Genomic DNA, 21,034 nt, shown 5'->3' with positions numbered 1-21,034 from the left:
CGGTGCATGTAGTGTCATGTGTCCCTGAGGGGTGGCCATCCTGAGATGACCTTGGGAGGGTGGAGTGTGCCGGCCACCCTTCCTGCCCACCCTGCCTGCAGCAGAGCTCCAATACAGAGCTCCACTGGGCTCAGAGATTTAGCCCCCTGTCACACGGCCCCTTCCCTTCCACCATCCCGTGTGTGGATGCATCTGCTCCTTCATGGGGCTGCACCCAGCTTTTCCTCCAAAGCCCCGCACCCCAAGGCCCCTTGTGATTGGAGAGTTGGGGGCCGGGGTTGAGTGGGGCAGGAGAAGACTTTGTCCTAGGCTTCACCTTCCCACTGGTGGACAGACAGCCTGTGCTCCCTGCCCGGTACACACTGCCTTTCACCCCAAATGCTGCAGAGCCCCTGTGGGTGCTAAGCTTCACACTGACACTCCCAAAACAGGAGGGGCTCACGTTCGGGGTGCTCAGTGGGATCCCCCATTCTCCTTTTCCCAAGAGCCCCTGGTGCTGGCTTGTTTGTTCTGTTCTGACAAAATGGTCAAAGGTCACCCTATAGAGTTCTACATTATGAATTACTATACAACAACAAAAATGTGTGTGTGTTTGTGTGTGTGTGTGCGCGCGCGCACACGCGCACGCTCACACTTGCCAGCCCTGGGGCTTGAACTCAGGGCTTGGGTACTGACCCTGAGCTTTCTTTGCTCAAGGTTGCTGCGCTCCCACTCCACTTCCAGCTTTTTGGTAATTAATTCGACTTAAGTCTCTGGGACTAGCTTTGAGTCATGATCCTCAGATCTCAGCCAACTGCGTCATTAGGAGTACAGGCTTGGGCCGAGGCCGCAGCTCAGCAAAACTGTTGAATAGTGAGCATGGGGGTGTTCAAAAATCTAACCCAGGAGGAGAAACCCAGTTCTCTATTCTGCAGTCTGAGTCCACAGGCCAGCTCACTGAATAGGGACTGGGGGCCTGGGAAGCACAGCTAGAGCTGAGCTCTGTGGCCAGTGCTGGGGACAGGCGGGTAGGACAGGAATGACCAGCCCTTCCCAAGCCTGCTTTCCTCTGGCCCATGGTCCCCAGGATGCCTCAGTTGCCAGGCTGCCTTAGAGCTGATTCCGGATGAACACTGCTGTCAGCCAGTTGGCAGAGAGCACTTCTGAATTGCCCCAGGTTGCGGCATCAGGAGAGATTGGATCCTGGCAAAGGAGTCTGAAGGCCAGGTCACAGGTCCTTAGTAAACAGACTGGTGAGGAGGGAGGCAGTGGAGATCTTGGGGCTGCCTTTGTGTGACTAGGAGACCATCTGGGCCACTGCTCTTTGCCCTGGGGCGGCCCTGGGCAGCTCTCTGTTTCAGGGATAATGTACATTCAAGATGGTTTGCTTTGAAAACATTGCAAAGCCCAGGAAACACCCTGGGGAGCCAGCTGAGCACTGGGGGCATATTGTCCAATCAAAGGCATCCATTGTATTGTTGTCTTTATTGTGGAGAATTGCTCATTGGTTTTTCATTAAGGCCCGCCCAGGGAGTCCTCTCCCAAGACCCTTTGATCACTGGGAAGCCACCCACTTCCTTCCTTGGGGATTCCTTTGGCTTTCTCCTTTCTTGAATGTCTTTGCCATTCATCTAGTGCAGTCCTGATGCTCCTGTGTTTGAGATTGGGTCTCCTTTGTGTATCCCAGGCTGGCCTTGTGGTTCCTTTGCCTCCCATGTAGCTGGGATTATCAGTGTGTTTACCAGTCCTAGCTTCTCACACCTCCTGGAGTCCTTGCACAGGCCCTTGCATGTTGTCCCTGGTGTGGCCTGCCAGAGTTACTGGCGGTGTTTACATGCCATGTAGTAGGGCCAGGTGACTGCTTGGTGGTGATGGAGGAGGAAGGGAAGCCACATTCATTGCCCCAGGATTCCCTGGCCCTGAACAGCAGATCTTTGCAAGCATCTCCTGAGGATGAGCAATTCACTGTGCCAGAAGTTCAGGTTTAGGATCTGATCCACACTGGAAACTCCAGCCCCACACACTTTGCTGTCCTGGCCCTCAAAGCCTCCTCTGGCAAGTGGTGTTTAATTGCAGTCATGATTGAGAGCTCAGAGCTGCCTGGGTTTTATTAGCTGCTCCTTCCCCACATTTCATCTGCTTTCTCTTAAACACTTGGTTTGGGGAGAGCTGTGTTTATGGACCCTGAGTAAACACAAATTAGGAAACTAGACTTTAATGAGGAAGCCAGGGATGGCCAAGAGAGGAGACTCAGTCTGCATGGCCTGACTGTGCATGCTGAAAGGAAATAGGATTTCCCGCCCCCCACCCCTGTGGACTGTGAATAATCCAGTGGCCTGGGTGAAGACTATGTGTCCAGTACCCCAGACCATGTGTCTGAGACAGCTTAAATCATGTCCTGACTGACTGACTCACTTTGTATGGACCCGCCTCTGTCATGCATGCATTCACTCATTCATTTACTCATTGATTCATTTACTCATTTATGAGCCTTGGAGAGTATAAATATTTGATTTCAAGTAAAAGCACCTGAAATAGGGGGTTTATCATGGGTTTATTATTTCTGGTTGGCAGGGGACATGAGGTGCCTCTGACCATATGGCCATCATAGCCACCTGAGCAGACCACGCCCCTGAGACGAGAGGTCAGGTGAGGTGTGTGGAAGACATGGAGAGCTGAGGAAGGCAGGGGAGAGCACTGCTGCTGGTCCTGGCATGGAGAAGGCAACAGACACAGCAACCCTCCCCTCCACCCCCCGCAGACTACTGATGGGTCTCAGTCTGAAAATCCTCATGGGGTATTTCAGAAATAAACTGAACTGGCGCAGTGCTCTGGGGAGTGGGTGGAATGTGTGGACGCCCTCCTGTGACCCACATGTCCCACACCCTGCGCATTGCCTCCTCCTAGATGACGGAGGCATAGAGAGAGCAGGGGAACCGTGGGAGAGAGAGGTCCTGGGAGAGCAGGGGTGATGGGTCCTATTTGCATAACTCCAGAGAAGGGGACATCACATTCCCACAACTCTTCTGTCATAAGCTTCCATTACTCCCCACTCTTGCTAACCTCTTACTGTGCCTTGCTTATAAATTAAACTTGGCCGTAGGTATGCATATATGTACTTACATATGTATGTATGTACGGGAAAAGTCATGGTACCATAGGATTCTGTACTGTGGGAGGTTTCAGGCACCCCCTAGGGTGGGGAATCTGTCCCTTGTGGATAAGAGGGCCCCCATTTCCCCTCTACCACCCGCTAGTGACTTGCTGCTGTTGATCTAGGGGCTAATCGTAGTCCTTGGAATGATTTCACTTAATCCTGACTAAAACTTTTAGTGGTGTTCTTATCCCCATTTTACAGCTGAGGAAACTGAGCCTAGGCTCTCATTCTTGAACTCTGGGCTTGACTACTGTACTTGGGCCTTCTCAAGGCTTGAGCTCTACTACTTGAGCCACAGCATCACTTCCGGCTTTTTCTATGTATATAGTGCCAAGGAATCGAACCTGGGTCTTTGTGCATGCAAGGCAAGCACTCTACCCATTATCTCAAACTCCCAGCCCGGGGGCTCATTTTTATAGTCTGGAGACTGAGGCAGCCTATGCCCCACCCCCCAAAAAAGTTCAAATTAAAACATTGTACTCTGGGTGCAGTGGCTCACACCTGTAATCCTAGCTTACTCAGGAGGCTGAGATCTAAGGATCGCGGCTCAGAGCCAGCCCAGGCACAAAGTCTGTGAGACTCTGATCTCCAATTAACCACCAGAAGTGGTCCTGTGGCTCAAGGGGTAGGGTGGTAGCCTTGAACTAAAGAGCCCAGGGACAGCGCCCAGGCCCAGAGTTCAAGCCCCATGATCAACAATATAAATAAATAAATGAATAAAACGTTGTGAGATTCCCATCTCAACAGAAAAAAACAAAAACAAAAGCTGGCTATGGTAGTATACGCATTTCATCCTGACTTGCAGAAGGAGTAAGAAGAGGAAGACTGGAGTCCACTCCAGACCAGTCCAGGCTCTACGCAAGAGCAGGAGGCGTGACTCAAGTAGATGAGCCTTGCTAGAAAGCACAAAGCCCTGAGTTCAAACCCCAATACTGCCTCTCCAAAACAAAGCAAGCAAACACACCCCATGCACAAGGCCCTCTCCGCATCAGAGGACTGCTTTGGGGAAGACAGGTTTTTCCTAATTAGAGACTTTAGCTATGCAGTGGGACTTCTATCCTGACTGAAGGAGCCTGCTTCTTGGCTCAAGAGGGACAAGAGAGGGGTGGACACCAGTGGACAGTGTGTGAGGGTGGAGGGAAGAAAGTGGCCCAGGAGACTGGGTTCCATAAGAGGCCCTGCCTCAGCATCCCATCCTGAGTCACAGCCATCTTTCCAGCTGGTTTCTGGCTCTGTGGTAGGTATGACATCACTGACCATGACCATGGAAGAGAAGGGTCCCAAGGACCCTAGACCAGTGGGCACTGGAAGGCGGGTGGGGGAAGACAGCCTGTGCCCCCTGTGGCTTCAGGACCCTGGGGCCACCTGCAGCAGGAAGGACCTTAAACCACAGGCTCCCTGCCACAGCTCTAAATTGGGCTTCTCTGCCGGAAGGCTCCCCATTTCTTGGCTGCCCATCTCTGCATCCATCTGTCAGGGTCACTGGCACCTGGGAGCTGTCTGCAGCTCAATTCTGGGGCACAGTACTTTTCAGAAGCTCTCTTCCTCACTCCCCACTCCTCTCTCCAGGTGATTGCAGCAGAGACCCGTGGGTCCCCTGGGACCTGCCACCCATTCCTGCCAAAGGGCGGGGCTTTAGGGCCCAGAAGAGGTTCTGGGGTTCACAGCTCCTACTCACTGGCTGCCCCGCCCACCTCCACACCGGAAGGAAGGTGCCGGCTGTGTCCTCAGCTGCCTCCCCCGCAGTTCCTGTGGAGCCCTCCCCACCCACCCTCACCCCTCCCTGGATCCAGGCAGGGCTCTGCAGACTGCAGGCAGGGCTTGTGAGGTACCTTCTTAAAATGAGTCTGCTCTTTACCTGCAAGGTTAGTGTGGCTCTATTAAGGCATACATAATGTAAACAGTGTACATATTTAATGTGTACATTTTGATGATTTGGGACAGATGAGGTCCTGCCATGTAAATGCTCTGCCATTTGAGACAACCTCGGCCCTTCTGTGTTTGCTTTTTTTTTGGGGGGGGGGGGTGGGTAGCTTGTGGGGCTTGAATTCAGTCTGGGTACTGTCCCTGAGCTCTTCAACTCAAGGCTACCATCCTACTCTTAGCCAAGCCCCACTTCCCTTTTCTAGAGGTTAACTGGAGATAAGAATCCCAGGTCCTTTTGTGCCCGGGCTGGCTTTGAACCTTGATCCTCAGATCTCAGCCTCCTGAGTAGCTAGGATTACAGGTGAGAGCCACCCAGCTTATGTTTGCTTTTGAGACAGCGTCTTGGTGACTTTGCTTAAGCTGGCCTGGAAGTGGCAGTCTTCCCTCTGCCTTCACTCTGTGGCTGAGATTATAGGCATGAACTACCATGCCCTACTCAGTGCGAGTGTGTGTGTGTGTTTTGCACGGTATTAGTGATCTGGAGATTACCACTGGCAAAAACCAATGCATGGCAAGCTGAGGAGGCCGGCTGTGGTAGTTACAATTAGAATTAAAAACAGGCTGAAATTGTGTTGGTCCAGTGATCCTTACATTTTCACTTTTTCGTCCAACAGCAGATTTTCTAACATGTTTACGTAATTTTAGTTTGGCTGTGTGTAGAAAAATCCTATTTCTGGAAGTTCTAACTGTGGGCTAGACACTTTCTGAATAGACAGTACGTCTGAAGGGTTATGGATGAAGAAGCAAGCTTCCCTGAGACATCATGTGCCTTGTCAGTGAAGATCAAGTCAGGATCTGGCCTAAGGTCCACCTGCCCCCTGCCCCCTGCACTCCTCCCATCTTTGAGAGCAGTCACTTAAAACTGTCATTCGAGCAGGTAAGCCAGAGCCCAGCAGTTCCATAATGCAGCCATTGGCTACCCAGGGCTGTTCATGTTGATTCAAGTGAAAGAGCAAGCTTGCTTACTTGGAAGGCTGAGGTCCAGAGGATCGCAGTTGGAGGCCAATCCAGGCAGAGCAGCCAGGCCTTTCCTCAGTACTGATTGTGTCTGTCATGCTAGCCACACAAGGGGCCTCAGGTAGGGAGGACGGCCACTCTGAGCCAGCTGCGGCAGAATGGTCCCCAGGACTGTATCTGAACAGAAGAAGCTGGGTACAGTGGTGTGTGCCGTCATCCTGGCACCACAGGGACCCAGGCAGGAAGTGAGGTTTTCTCTCAAAAAACACCAGTACAGGGGGCCAGGAGTTTGGCCCAGTGTAGAATGTTTGCCTAGCATGCACGAAGACCTGGGCTCGATTCCTTGGTACCACATGCATAGAAAAAAGCCAGAAGTGGTGTTGAGGCTCAAGTGGTAGAGCTCTAGCCTTAAGAAAGTCCGAGGACAGTGCTCAGGCCCTGAGCTCAAGCCTAGGACTGGCAAAAAAAAAAAAAAAAATCACCAGTACACAAGAAGGCTGGAGGCATGGCAGAGTGGGTGGTCACAGGCCCTGAGTGCAAACCCCCATACTGCAAAGGCATGAAACAAAAAAATGAGAGATATTGAATTTAAACGAAATGCTCAGAGGTGTTAGACAGCCTGGGAGTCTCAGCAGGCCTGTGGCTGGGATGGGACAGCGCAGATATGCCTCAGGACAGGAAGTTCTGAGAGCACTTGACCTTGAGCGGCCATGCCCACAGCCCTGCCTCCAATGGCAGGGACTGTTACCGAAGGAACACTGGGACATGGGGACATGAGGCTCTCCCAGTCACTTCGTGCTCTTCTCAGTGTCAGCACCCGGAGAGGAATGTTACTCCAAGTAGGCCTCTTCAGGTCCAGTCTGAGGAGCACTGTGAGGGAGCACCCACCTGCAGGGCAGGAACTGAATTCCACTGGCCGCAGGTGCCATCCACCGCAGAATGAACACAGGCAGGGCGCCAGGTGAACGCAGCCGCGCGGGTCCCCCCAACTCAATCAGAGTGATCCGAGCAGGGAGAATCTTCTCTGCCTCTCAAGACAGCCCAAAGCGCCTGACAAACCACCCGGTTACCAGCTTAGAAACGTCAGCTCACTTGCTTGTTCCCACTTTATCCCATTTGACTTTTTGGCACTGATATCGGGCCTTGAACACAGGGCCTCAGACTCTTGCGAGATGATTGCCTTACCACTTGAGCCATACCACTATTTGCAGCTAACTTGGAGACGAGTCTCTCATTTGTCCACCAGGTCTGGCTTGAGAGTGCAATCCTCCAATCACAGCCTCCTGAGTAGCTAGGCACGTGCTGCCCACACTGGCCTTGTCCTCGCTTTGCCAAAGGGTAGGGCCAGCTGAACACAGGGTCTGGGGCCAACTGGGAGGGTCTGGAGGCTCTGACACACAGGGCTGCTCAGCACATAGTAAGCTGTTGCCCTCTTGGTGCCTGCTGCCTGCATGGTATGTTTTATAAGATGAAGGGAAGAGGACCCAAGAAAGAACAAGGGAAGACCAGGTGTTGAAGTACACACTTAGAGTTAACGTTATTGCTTTATTCTGGTGGCTGGTCTGAATTGCAAATGATACTCATTAGAAATGTGTGTGCACACATGGTCGTGTGTGTGTGTGTATATGTATGTGCCGGCACTGGGGCTTGAACTCGGGGCCTGGGTTCTGTCCCTGAGCTCTTTCACTCAAGGCTAGCATTCTACCACTTGAATCACAGCTCCACTTCCAGATTTAGGTAGTTAATTGGTGGAGACTTGCCTGTCTGGGGCTGGATTTGAACCATGATCCTCAGACCTCAGCCTCCTGAATAGCTAAGATTAAAGCTGTGAGCCATCTATGCCAGCTAGGAATATTTTAAAATATGGAAAGAGTAGATAGAGCTAGTGGGAAGAATGTGAGTGCAGTCATGTAGTCAGAGTCTTGGGGGAAATGTAGACACTGTGTATTTATTTTTTATCACACAGCAGCATTTGATTCTGGAAGAGATTCAGAGTTCCAGGAGGCCCTGGTGCTGTCTTATCTTTTGGGTGGAGAATGGGGCAGAGCGCTGGGCCCTATCTCCCCGGGGCACAGGCCATTCCCCAGCGGTTCCCTCCCCACAAATGGGCTTCTCATCAACAGGTTACAGTCTTCCAGAACATAGCCCATGACCAACAGCAGCCCTAGTGGCTTTTGTGTTCACATCTCAGCGTAGCAAAACACGTCAAAGGAACCCTGGCCACTCTGGGAAAGAAAGGCAGCAGAGAATCTTTACAAGTCCCTGGTGGATCCTAGAGTCAGACATTCTATCTCAAAAAACAACATCAATGTAAGTTTCTCAAATTAATTTAATAAATTTGGAAATTAAAAACAAACAACAACATCCACGGCAAGCCCCAAATGTGTGGAGCTGGCATACTGAGGGTGAACATGCACTGAAAAGTCTGACATTCTATTTCTTTCTTTTACATATATTCTACATATTAGAATTATATGAATTACATATATTATATATATTCATTTACATATATTCTATTTATTAGAAGGGGCTTTTAAAATGCTGTGTGCAGGGCCAGAAATGTGGCTTAGCGGGAGAGCACTTGCCTAGCATGCATGAAGTCCTGGGTTCCATCCCTCAGCATCATATTCACAGAAAAAGCCAGAAGTGGCATTGTGGCTTAAGTGGTAGAGTGCTAGCCTTGAGCAAAAAAAAGCTTAGGGACAGCACCTAAACCCTGAGTGCCAGCCCCAGGACTGGCAAAAAAAAAAGCTTGTGTACAAGAGTGCATTGGAATCCCTTATATTGAAAATGCATTCTTAGGGATTAGATTAATCTCTCTCTCCCTCTCCCTCTCCCTCTCCCTCTCCCTCTCCCTCTCCCTCTCCCTCCCTCCCTCCCTCCCTCCCTCCCACACTCTCTCTCTCTCTCTCTCTCTCTCTCTCTCTCTCTTTCTCTCTCTCTGTCTTTCTCTGTGTGTGTATCCATGCATACTAGCACTAGAACTTGAACTCGGAGCCTGAGCTCTGTCCTTGGGCTTTCTCAAGGCTAGCACTCTACCACTTGAGCCATAGCACCACTCCTGGCTTTTTCTGTGTATGTAGTACTGAGGAATGGAACCCAGGTCTTCATGTATGTTAGGCAAGCACTCTACCACAAGGCCAAACTTCTGGCAGGAACAGATTATAACTAATTCCTTTGAGGAATATCGAAGTAATTTTTTTTATTATAATGTATACAGGGGTTACAGTTACATTAGCCAGATAGTAGCTGCATTACTTCCCATACACTGGTATTCCTTCTCATGTTTTTGTTCCCATTTCCCTCCCCCTACCTCCTCCCAATCATCTTGTTTCCCCCTTCCCTTTTCTATTTCAACTAATCAAATAAATGAATATACAAGATACCAGGCAACAAAGTCAGATACAGTAACAATTAGCACAAGCTTTGGACTTAAATAAGTTACCTGCTCTTCAATGATTGTATTTATTATTTCTTCCATAAAACTGTAAAAAGAAAAGAAATGGTTTGTCCAAAAGGCCAGTTTCATTGTTTGTTTAAGCATTGTTCTATTTCGTTTAGATACCTCCTAAGAATATGAAATAAATATAATTCAGTTGAGTTAGGAAAAGGAACATGAGTCCTACATTAAAATAATTCTGAATAGTCATAAATATACATATTTACTATTAGTTACTGTTCTAGGGAAGTTTTTATTAAATGAAATGATTAAAGGTTGTTGGAAAGCTTATGGAGCTCTTGTAAATGAACGGGATTATGGGTGTAAATTTATAATTTTCTTAATTGGGATAGAGTGAATCATGGTTAAAAAAAAGTGACAAGCCAATAATACTACAAGATGGATTCATGGAGTGGTAGAAGTGATTATTTGAGTGGTATTTTCTTATTTAATTAACATTTATTGTCTTCTGGGTAATAGGCACCATTGGGTACTTTTACATCTGCTGTTTTATTTAATTACAAAGACTTCTTCGCTTGCAGATCAGATTTCCCAGGGGATTCTCTTGATTAATGAGTTATCCTGGCCTGGCTTTTCTCAGCCCCATCCCTCATGAGAATTACCTGGAGAGCTGGGCCCAGCTAGCTGGGTTCCATCCTGTCTACCTGTGCAGGGCTGGCACTAAAATCCTGGACTAGCCACAGATGTCCTTTCACTTGCATAAAATGAACAACAAAAAATACGTCCACTTCAATTTCAGTGGCAAGCAGCTCTTGAGATTTTTGTTTGCTGTGCCCAGTGGAATAATCTGCCCATATCTACAGCCCGTTTTCCTTATTCTGGTGCCAGTCAGTACTGCGATTCGAACTCAGGACCTGGGTTTTTTTATACTCAAGGCTGGTGTTCTACTATTTGAGCCACAGCTCCATTTCTGGCTTTTTGGTAAGTAATTGGAGATAAGAGTCTCACAGGCATTCCTGCCTGGGCTTTGAACTACAATCCTGAGATCTCAGCCTTCTAAGTGTCTAGGAGATGCCCGGCAAAAACATTATCTTTAATATTGACGCTGATGTTACAGTAAAGTTGCTTAATAATAAACTTTAAAAGACTACGATAGGGACCCAGCCTAGCTCTCTCCCACAAACTTTAAAAGACAAAGATGAAGTAATTTGCAAAGCTTGTTCTTTAAAAAATACCATCGTAGCCTTAGATCACATAATAGAGGATTTACTTGAAGAATATATATCACCAAAAAATATAGACAATCTCTAAAAGATTCCTGGTATCTTCATAAATGGATTTACTCCTGTGAGCACCAGGACAGGTGGTAGTGTGGCATGGCTGGGCCTGGGAGAGCGCTTTTCCTGCACGTGTCAACATTAGAGCTTTCTCCTCCAATAAGCAATATGTCTGAGCCTAGTGGCTTAAGAGCCATGCATTTAGACATGCTCATGCTTCTTTTAAAAACATGGCTTGGGTGCCCGTGACTCATGCCTGTAATCCCAGCTGCTCAGAAGCATGAGATCTTGTCTGCCTGGAATTGTCCCCCTGATCTGAGGTCCCAAGCTGGAGAGTCTTGAGTTCATGGGCCCTGGTACTCAGGGGATGTTGGAGCTGTCTGGTCCTCAGTCCGCAGCAGAGGCTGGGGAGGGACCCGACGGCAGGTAACCCGTCCCAGGTCAGGTGGCTCGGGAGCCCAGGGTATGTCCTGGGAGAGGCAAGAGGGTCTGGTTCATTCTGTGCCTCTCTTGGGATGAAGGACATAGTTGTCCTTGTTTTTTGTGTTACCTTCCTCCTACCTCCCCTTCCACCCCCCGCTACCCTGGGTTTGTCCCTAAGCCAAGCAGCTAGCACTTCCTTTGTGTTCTTCAAAACAAAGCAAGCCTGACTTCTGTGGGAGCCAGTTTGCAAGCTCTTCTTATTTTTAGGACTTTGCCCAAGGCCCTGAAATATTTCCCAAGTGAGCCACTGTCCCCATTTTCTGCTTTGGAAAAGCAGATCAAAGGATTAGACAGGAGAACCCACTGTAGCTGTAACAGGTAAAAACAAGATGGGGCCAGGAAGACTGGACTTTGTGTGTTTGTATGTGTAGAGTCCATGCACACATTTGAAGACATGCCTTAGACTGTCCTTCAGTTGAGCCCTCTCCCGCTGGGCATATGCCGTCCTGTGGCTTGTGTTTAAAGGAGAGCTTTCAAGGGCAGGTGTGCAGCTGGGTTGTAGAGACTTCCGTGCTGTGTGCCTGGACTGGGCCTGAGTCCATCCCTACCATCCTGGGAATACAAACGAAGGCAAACTTGTTCGGCGGAGGAAGGAGGATAGACAGGAGTAGAAGACCAGCCTGAGGTAGCTAGGGAGACTTTGTTTCCAGAACAAAGCCTCTGCCAGTGGCCACTCAGGAGGCTGAGATCTGAGGATCACAGTTTGAAGCCAGCCAGGGGGCAGAAAAGTGTGTAAGACATTTAATCTCCAATTAACTAGTAAAAAGCCAGAAGCATAGGTCTATGTAGTAAAGTGCCAACCTTGAGGGAAAAAGCTCGGGGACAGCACCAAGTTCCAGGGCCAGCACAAAAACACAAAACAAAGCAACAACAAAGTGAAGACTGTTAGCGAGAAGAAGGAAAAGAACCCTTGTGCTGAGGAGAGAAAGCGGGGCGCGGGGTGGGGTGGCTTCGAGGCAGCAGAAAGGGTGGGATGAACAGCAGACAGGGGTCTCCCTCCAGGGTGGCTAGTTAAGGGGCTTCCAGAGGTTTCAGTGTGCTGTGAGCCTAAGGAATCTGAGGCCACCGGAGGGGTGACCAGACTCGAGAGCCTCCCTTCCACTTGCACCGCGTAATAAGGGCATCGAGTCGGTGCCCAGCCCTCCATGCGATGTGTGGCAGTTGCATTAGACGGGATAGCATTGAACCACTCTGTGAACTCTTTGATTCCCAAGCTCTTGTTGTTGTAAGCCAGTTTTGAGGGTGACAAGGAAGGCTGGTTGGCGCGTGTGTGTGCATGTGTGCTTTCTTTTCTCTGCAGAGTGGAAATCTAAACCAGGAAATGATTCAGGGGGCAGAATGACAAAGCCCAGTTCAAAGGCAAGTTGAGCCAAGTGCTTGGTTTTGTTTTTCTCTTTTGAGAGGTGGCCTTGTCACCTGAGCCATGCTTCAAGCCAGAGCTGAGCGTTTTGCTGGGACCATAACTTCCTGTAGCCCAGTGTGTGCAGCTTCCCATTAGAATTTGGAATCTTGAAGAACAGGCTGGTACTGCCTTGTGCTTTGGGGACAACATAGCCCACTGTTTCTTAGTCTTCGGAGTAAGGCTTGGGTCTCTGCTCTTGCTGTGCGGCATCAGCAAGTTAGTTCACATCTCGGATCCATTACTTCTTTATTTGCGATGTCTGAATTGTTTTGAGCATTGAATGAGAAATGTGTTGGCGAAAGAACCCTGTAACCTACAATGGACTGATAAAATGTTATTTGGTATTTCCAGGGGTGTGGTGGGAAATGGTGGCTAGGATTTAACCAAGAGCCTGTTCTATATGATGCAGTGTTAACTTGCTGTATCTCTTTTCCAGGAGAAGAAACTGAGTGAGGGGTGAAGTTTGAGTCATTCCTTCAAGGTTTACCAAGTTGGTAAGTAATGGAGCTGGGCTGTGACTGAGGCTATCTGGCTCTAGGACCTGGCCTCTATACTGTTCCACTGAGGAAAAAACATCAAAGAATGTGTGGGAACTGGGCTCTGGTGCCTCACGTCTTGTAATTCTAACTTATTTAGGAGGCTATAATCTGAGAATCTCAGTTTAAGGCCAGCCCAGGCAGATAAACCAGAGAAACTCTTACCCTCATCTAATTAGCTGCAATCTGGAAGTGGAGGCATGGCTCAAGTGGTAGAGTGGGAGCCTTAGTGAAAAAGCTAAGCAAGAGCCTGAGGCCTCACTTATGGGCACAAAAACAAGAAACAAACAACCCCCCCCAAAGATTGTGTGGGGCAACAGCCAGGAGATGCACTTAAAAGCTCAGCAGAAGTAATTCTTGATGTCTCAGTAAATTCAGAGCACATTTGCATTCTTTGCTTCACTCTGCAAATATTCCAGAACAACGTCTACAAGGTCACTGGGTCAAATTATTAATTAAAGGATAATTTTGGAAAGAAGATGCCATTTCCAGCCTTCCTGTCTTTAGGAGCAAGCAATAAGAGTGAGTATTTCTGGAATCTGCTATGTGCAGATCCTATGCTGAGCTGTGTAGTTGATGGAGTCTGGCGTCACACTGTTGAGGTGAAGTTCAGAGGCCGGAAGCTCCTTGCCCAAGGTCCAGCTCTACATCCCTGTAGTCTGGCTTGGTGGCTACTTTTCCTTGCCACTAAGAGTTGGTATCCCTGGAGACCCCCAGCTGCCCTTGGAGCCTGAATGCCCTCTAGCTGACCGGTACTTCCGTCTCCTCCAGCCTCTGGTGGAGGATTCTCCATAGACAAGAGCCATGCTAGGTGATGGTGGCTTGCGCCTGTAATCCTAGCTACGGAGGAGGTTGAGATCTGAGACTCAGAGTTTGGACTCTTATCTGCAGGTAGGTAGCAAAAAGGTAGACGTTGAAGAAGGTGTGGCTCCAGTGGTAGGGAGCACCAGTCTTGAGTGGAAAAAGCTAAACAGCAGTATGAGGGTCTGAATTTAAGCCCCAGAAGTGGTACCAAGGTCGGGATGGGGGCAGGGGTGGGGCAGTCCCAGGAGCCCTTTAGTGTAATGCTGACAGCAGCCTCTGTCCAGGCATGGGCTTTGTTTTATTTTAATGGAACTATAGTTACTATTAAATACACAGTCTTAATTATCCAGCTGGATAAAATTCTAATATGTGATAGCCATCTAACCATCCCTACATCAGAATATTCAGCGTTCCTCTTTTAAGTTAATATGGCCTGAGGGATAAACCACTATTTGACTTTTATCATCATAGATTTGTGTTTCTAATTTTCTGCATCTGCACATACTTGCTCAACAAAAACCAAACGAAGTAGAGAGAGAAAAGCTCTAAATTTAGCATGGGTGGTTACATCCACTTCTACCCAGCATGCATCTCTCTCAGAGTGCATGTGAACAAGAGGCCCAGATCTGCTGCTTCTGTTGGGTTTTGTTCCCATGGCCTTTTAGAGCATGAGCATCGTGTGTCTTCCTGTAGTCCCTGTTCATGTAGACTGCAAGCAGCGTACAACGTTGTCCCGGGATCCACACCAGTTATTTCTTATGGTGCTCAGCTCAAGAAACCCAATACGGTTCTGAAGGAAGGGCCAGCTAGCTACACTGGACATTGCACACGATTGTGCGGTCTCCAATGTGATGCCTGCTGTAGGAATTTGGCAAGAATGGGCTCTCCAGTTTTCCCATGCCTTGCTGACTATAGATGCTAACCCTTGAGTAATGCAGACAGAGTGTGAGCACGGGTGAGTGATTCTACTGGATTTGGTGAGCTAGAACACGTTGGCATCTTGGGGAAATAGCTGATTTGCTTGAATCCTTCTTGGTAAGAATGCTAGATTGATGGAAATGGAAGAATTGTATGAAAGTAAGTCATTATGAAAAGGCAGCCCACCAGTGTGAAAGATGCAGAGAGGAATGTAAGCCAGCCTTTCATGGGATTTTGTACCCAGGTGATACAACCGAGAGTCTGGGGTGCTAAGATTTTAAATGAGTCAAGAAATGAGGCCTAGGTTCCTGGTAGAACTGAGGGTCTAGAAAAGCATTTTGGGACTAGGGATGTGACTTAGCAGTAGAGTACTTGACTAGCATACATGAAGCCCTGGGTTCAATTCCTCAGTACCACACAAGCAGAAAAAAACAGAAGTAGCACTGTGGCTCAAGTGGTAGAGTGCTACCCTTGAACAAAAGAAGCTCGGGAACAGTACTCAAGTTTTGAGTCCCAGAACTGACAAGAAAAAGGAAAAACATTTTGTACTTATAAATTGTTAATGTCGCATTGAAGCTTCTTTGTACAACTACTTAAGGAAACTTTTAAAATCAATTTAAAAAAAAAAAGAGCTCAAAAATAAAACCAAACTCCATTGTTAGGAAGTTTATACTGAGCCAGAAAAGGTTACCAGCAGGAAATTTCAAATCTGTCAGGGTACTATATATAGTTGCAGAATGCACGTATATTTTGAGATATGTGAAGTATGACACTCTTCAAACTGAGCGTAAAAACTGGTACCAGTGAAACCCCTACGGTAAACACGAAGTCACTGTGTATTCCTGATGCAGAGTCCCATATTTTCTGAAGATGGGTTCCGAAGATGAGTTCACAATGAAAAAAAAACTCCAATCACTACAGTTGTAAGTAATGGAACTCTGTGGACAAGACTAGGAAATGATATGCTGAAAATGATTGAGAACTGACGAAGGTCAGAAAGGTCAGAAATACTGAGAAAGGAATAAGGATACTGGAAAGCAACTAAACTAAAATAAAACATAGCCATTGCATTAAAGAGTCTAACAAAAGGGTGAAGTGAAAAATAGATGTAGCTGAGGAGAGAGTTAGTGAAATGGACAATGAGTTCGTGAAGTGTGTTGCATTCATTCAGTTCAATGAAATGCTGAAGAGGTGTTACTTTGATCCTCAGTACTTGATAGATGAGGTGTATTTTAAACCACTTGGTCATTTCTCCCTCTTGCCCAAGGTAAGCACGGGAGCTGGGATTTGATTCAGGTTGGCAAGTGTAGAGGCTGATTCCAGTTACGACACTCAGAGAAAAATGACTGTAAAAACTAGAGATGGAAGTATGAACCAATAGTAAGAAGGCACAAATGGAACTGTCTACAGTAGAGGACCAGGAAGAGCCACTATTAGAAAAGGAAAGGAGGTGAGATTTCCTCTCATCTTTGAGCAGAAGAGCCTCAGATTGCATGGTAGATTGCATTAGTGGCTGCAAAATGTTTACAACAGTCTCTGGGAAAAGCTGACAACAAAAAGCTCTGATTTGCAGCATTGGCTGAACTTATGGTGTGGATATTTCCACAGTGATCAATTCTGAACTCTTACTGTGAGTGTCACTAGACTTGGAATTAGTTTTTCCATCCCATCCCGACCCACAGTTATATTGTTCATTTTCAACACAGTGTCTAGTATCACTACTACATTTTTTGTTTGTTTATTTGTTTTTGTTGTTTTTTGTGGGTCATGGGGCTTGAACTCTGGACCTGGGTGTTGTCCCTGAGCTTTTCAGCTCAAGGCTACCACCCCACCCCTCAAGCCACAGCCCCACTTCCAGTTTTTTCTAGTGGTTAATTGGAAATGAGTCTCAGGTTCTTTAGTGCCTGGGCTGGCTTTGAACTGCAGTCCTCAGATCTCAGCTTCCTGAGTAGCTAGGATTATAGGCGTGAGCCACTGCTCCTGGCTCACTGCTGCATTTATTTGTTTACCGTTTGTCTCTCCATTTTTGTGCATGCCTCACACTCACTCTCATGCATAGATAAACAAACAAGACAAAAACAAAAGGGGGAAAAAACCCTCAGGTTTCTATTTCCTGGAGTTCATTTCAATAAATACTGACTGATTGGTATTACTATTATTTTATGTAAAGTTAACCCCATCCACAAGTTGAACAAGATGTATAGCTCATTTTCTCTCTCTCCCTCCTTTCCCCCCCCCCCCTCTTTCTTTCTTTTCTGATGGTCATGGAACTTGGGGCCCGGGTGTTGTCCCTGACCTATTTTTTGCTCAAGGCAAAAGTGCTTTACCTCTTTGAGCCACCATTATACTTCTGGTGTTCTGGTGACTAATTAGAGATAAGAATCTCAGGGACTTTCCTGCCTGGTCTAGCTTTGTTTCCTGCTTGGGCTAGCTTTGAATTGTGATCTTCAGATCTCAGCCTCCTGAGTAGCTAGTATTATAGGCATGAGGCACTAATACTTGGCTTTCTTTCTTTCATAGTTTATTTTCAACATAATGTCTAGTGAATACCACTGCTGCATTCATTTACTCTTTGTCCCTCCATTTCTCTGTCCCTCCTTGACATCTCAGAGACAAACAAGAAAAAAGAAAACAACAACAAAGAAAAAATCCACTTATTTCCATGTCCACTTTGATGAGTATTATTTTGTATAATTGGAGGCAGAGGCAGTGTTGCCTTGTTGTTCCTCTCTTAAGAGTGTATTCTCCTTTGGTCTTACTGTGTATGGCTGTCTTACGTCCTGTATCATTTATCATGTCCTGGTATATTTTAGATCTAGCTTCCCCAGCTGAGAGAAAACATAGCTGTGTTCATCCTCTTACACTCTGATCTCTGGGTGATGTGCCCCAGGGCAGAATTTAAAGGAAGTAATCCTGTCATGGGTGATTCATAGGGGCAAGAATAGACAACTGTTTTTAAGAACAAAATGCCACAACACAACAATCTTTGTAAAGGTGGGTGGAGAAACTGGCATAGTCCTTGTAGTACAGGTGAGAGTGGAAACTAGTGAAACCTTGTGAAGAACAGTTTGGCACTGCCTGCCAACATTTTGTATGCTCATACTCTCTGACCCTGCAATTTCATCCTTATGGTGTTTTTTTTGTTGTTGTTTTTGAATGTTACATAACTCAGGCTGGTCTCAAACTTATGATCCTAATGCCCAGGATAACAGTTATATATCACTATGCCCAGGTCTGCTTCAGAGATTGTGTGTGTGTGTGTGTGTGTGTGTGTGTGTGTGCACGCGCGTGTGCACGCACACGCATGTGCGCCCTTACTGGGGCTTGAACTCTTGAGTCTCAAGCTCTTGCTTTTTCTGTTAAAGGTATGAAAGCTGAAAGCTAAGCAATGGTGGCTCATGCCCATAATCCTAGCTACTCAGGAGGCTGAGATCTAAGATCACAGTGTGAAGCCAGACCAAGCAGGAAAATCCATGAGACTCTTATTTTTGATTAACCATGAAAAATCCAGAAGTAGAGCTGTGGCTCATGTGGTAAAACACTAGCCTTGAATGTAAAAGCTCAGGGATAATGCCTAAGCTCTGAGTTCAGTTCTTAGGACAGGCACCAAAAAATAAAAATAAAAGATGAAAGAATCATAGGCGTGAGCCACGGAAGCCCAGCTTACTTTGAGAATGTATCTTATAAATCTGTTCCGTAGTTGCACATGTGTATAATGTTAATTCGCTGCAGCGTTTACAATAGCAAGACCCTGGAAGCAAATTATATGTATATCAGCAGAAAACAGTCTGACTGTATATCCATAGAGTAATGCTGTCTGCAGAAGAGAAGGTTGCATATGCAAGAAAGAGTGGTTTTGAAGGCAGATCCTTTTCTTTTTTTTTTTTTTCCTTAGTTACGATTGTGGTACTGGAGATTGAATTTAGGGCCTCATGTTCAGAAAAGTGCTCTCCCACTTAGCCACATCCTCAGATGCTTGAGGTTTGTTTTGTTTTGTTTCTTTTAAAACCAATATACAAAATAGTGTATATATTGTGCTTTGATGTGTAGGAAAGGGAATATATGTGATTTTTTATACCTACCCACATGTATATAGATACATATCTTGTATATATGATGGAGAAAGTATAAGTTGTTTGGGGAAATATTTATACCTTGAAAGGCCTCGAAGGCCTGCCGGTCCAGAGGTAGATGGAAGATATCTGACTACAGGTCTTTTCATGTTTTTTTGGAAAATAAATTTTAGCCAGCTGTCATCCTAGCTGCTCATGAGGCTGAAATTGAAGGATCCAGGTTCAAAGCCAGACTACATAGACAGATCAGAGCACTAGCCTTGAGGAAAAAACCCAAGGACAGTGCTTAGGCCCCGAGTTAAAGCCACAGAACTAGCAAAAAAAAAAGATATATATATATAGATAGATATAGATATAGATATAGATATAGATATATTAACACAAGGTGGATGTGGTGGGGCATGCCTATAATCCCAGCAAGGAGGGAGTCGAGAGATAAGAGGTTTGAGACCAGCCTAAGCCAGCCTAAGCAGAGTTAGACCTTATCTGAAAAACAAAAGCAAACAAAATAAGCACTGGGTTGTGGCCACAGTGGGAGAGCATCTGCCTATGATGTTTAACCTCCAGTACTATGCTTAACTACACACTCTCAGAAATTGGTGACAAAATTTTGCGAGGGGCCTTCAACATGGAACCCCTGCCAGTCGAGAGGTGTCAGCCTGTGTCTGTTAGGATTGTTACCCTCTCGCCAGAGTTAAGCTCCCATCGGAGCCCAAGCTACCATGCTCCCTAGTTTCGTTGTAGCAAACCCGTAGCACTTATGGAGGGCTCTTCATCACTTGGCCCTGTGTGGACCCCAGAGCTGCTCAGGAAATGGCTGAGAAATGTGCATCTGTTTTCAAAATGAGGGGGTGGAAGTTGGCAGAAGTCAGGAAGGTTTTAGAGACAAAGGTATTTGAGCTGCTCTCTTTCTCCTGCCACTCATCCCTGGAGCCTCCCTGGGGACTTCAGAGAGTGGCTTGTCCCAAGTAAGGTCCTTTTGCTCTGCAAAGTTGGAGCTGTGTTCCTGGACCAAATAAACTTCTGAAGTGTTTAGAAAACATCGAGGCGGGAGATTTTTGTCCTGTGGTGCCCTTGTTTTCTAACTTAGTTTCTTCACAAACTGACCAGGGAGTAAGGCTGTGTTATCAAAGGGTCCAGACACACTGGCTTCTGCTCTCTGAAAAATGGCCACCTGTAGGGCTGGCCTCAGCAGAATAGATGTTTCCAGAGGCAGGTTTATCATTGTTATTGTTGATTTCCACAGTCAGTCCTGCATCTCACCCGGCCGTGAACTGTTCTATAGAATCTGAAGCCTCCTGTCTTCCTTTCTTTTGTTATAACTTGGAAACAAATTCTGAATGTGGGTTATTCATCTTGAAAGGGCCTTTTTCTTCGCTTTTCTGTTCTTCTTTTCTTTTTTTATGATGCTGCAATGACTGGATCAACAATAACCCAAAAGGACAGGGAAATGGAGTGACAGCTTAGTTTATGGAATCAGCATCCTAAACACTGACCTGGGAAGTGTCAGAGCATGGCACCATCTGTGACCTTCAGAGGACACTCTTCCAAGAGAGATCCTGCCACTTAGTGATGGATCTCTTGGGATGGCATTGAAGATGGTATGTGCTTTTCAGAATTACTGCCCATTCTGCAGTAAGGGGTCTAGTGGTACTTTTAGTTCACCAGGAGAGGAATGTAAGCAAGCCATGTTCACTGACTGCCCCACACAAAAACATTCTGTCTTCACTGCCTGGGGAGGGATGGAGAGGAGGCATGAAGGCTGTGGCTGGCACATCATTCCTGTTGTCCCTTCCTGAGATCACAGTGCACAGGGCAGAACTGGAGGGCCAGTTACAGAATTGGAGGGCTTGACAGAATTGTAGTTGTACGTGATTGTCTCTACCTCAAACTGGAAAGGTGGTGTGGGTCATCTTACCTCGGCATGCAGCATCCATTCGACTTCTACAGTCGAATTCCTCTTTCCAGCTTCTGTAGATGGAGCTGATGTGTAGAAATGTCTGTGGATGAGATTTACGGTGTGGAGAATCTAAGGCGTAGGCAGTGTGACTGATAGGGCTGGGAAGGTGGCTCTGGGGTAGAGTGCTTGCCTAGCATGCATGAAGCCAGGGATTCGATTCCT

At 47.0% G+C, this 21,034-nt stretch overlaps 1 protein-coding gene across 5 annotated transcripts in view; it reads left to right on the top strand.

The window, feature by feature from the left end:
* Cyrib (CYFIP related Rac1 interactor B) overlaps positions 1 to 21,034 on the top strand; it is a 112,897-nt gene that overhangs the window by 11,730 nt on the left and 80,133 nt on the right. For all 5 annotated transcript variants that reach the window (XM_090339382.1, XM_090339390.1, XM_090339385.1 and 2 more), the window contains exon 2: positions 13,018 to 13,075. The gene's annotated coding sequence lies outside the window, so the exon portion shown is untranslated. The remainder of the gene's footprint in view (positions 1 to 13,017; positions 13,076 to 21,034) is intronic.

Source organism: Megascapheus bottae, chromosome 9 (assembly GCF_031878675.1).
Source record: "Megascapheus bottae isolate mThoBot1 chromosome 9, mThoBot2.hap1, whole genome shotgun sequence".
In the NCBI taxonomy this organism is placed as follows: Eukaryota; Metazoa; Chordata; class Mammalia; order Rodentia; family Geomyidae; genus Megascapheus; species Megascapheus bottae.
The sequence above is the reverse complement of the archived record's forward strand: the minus strand, read 5'-3'. Positions and strand labels throughout refer to the sequence as shown.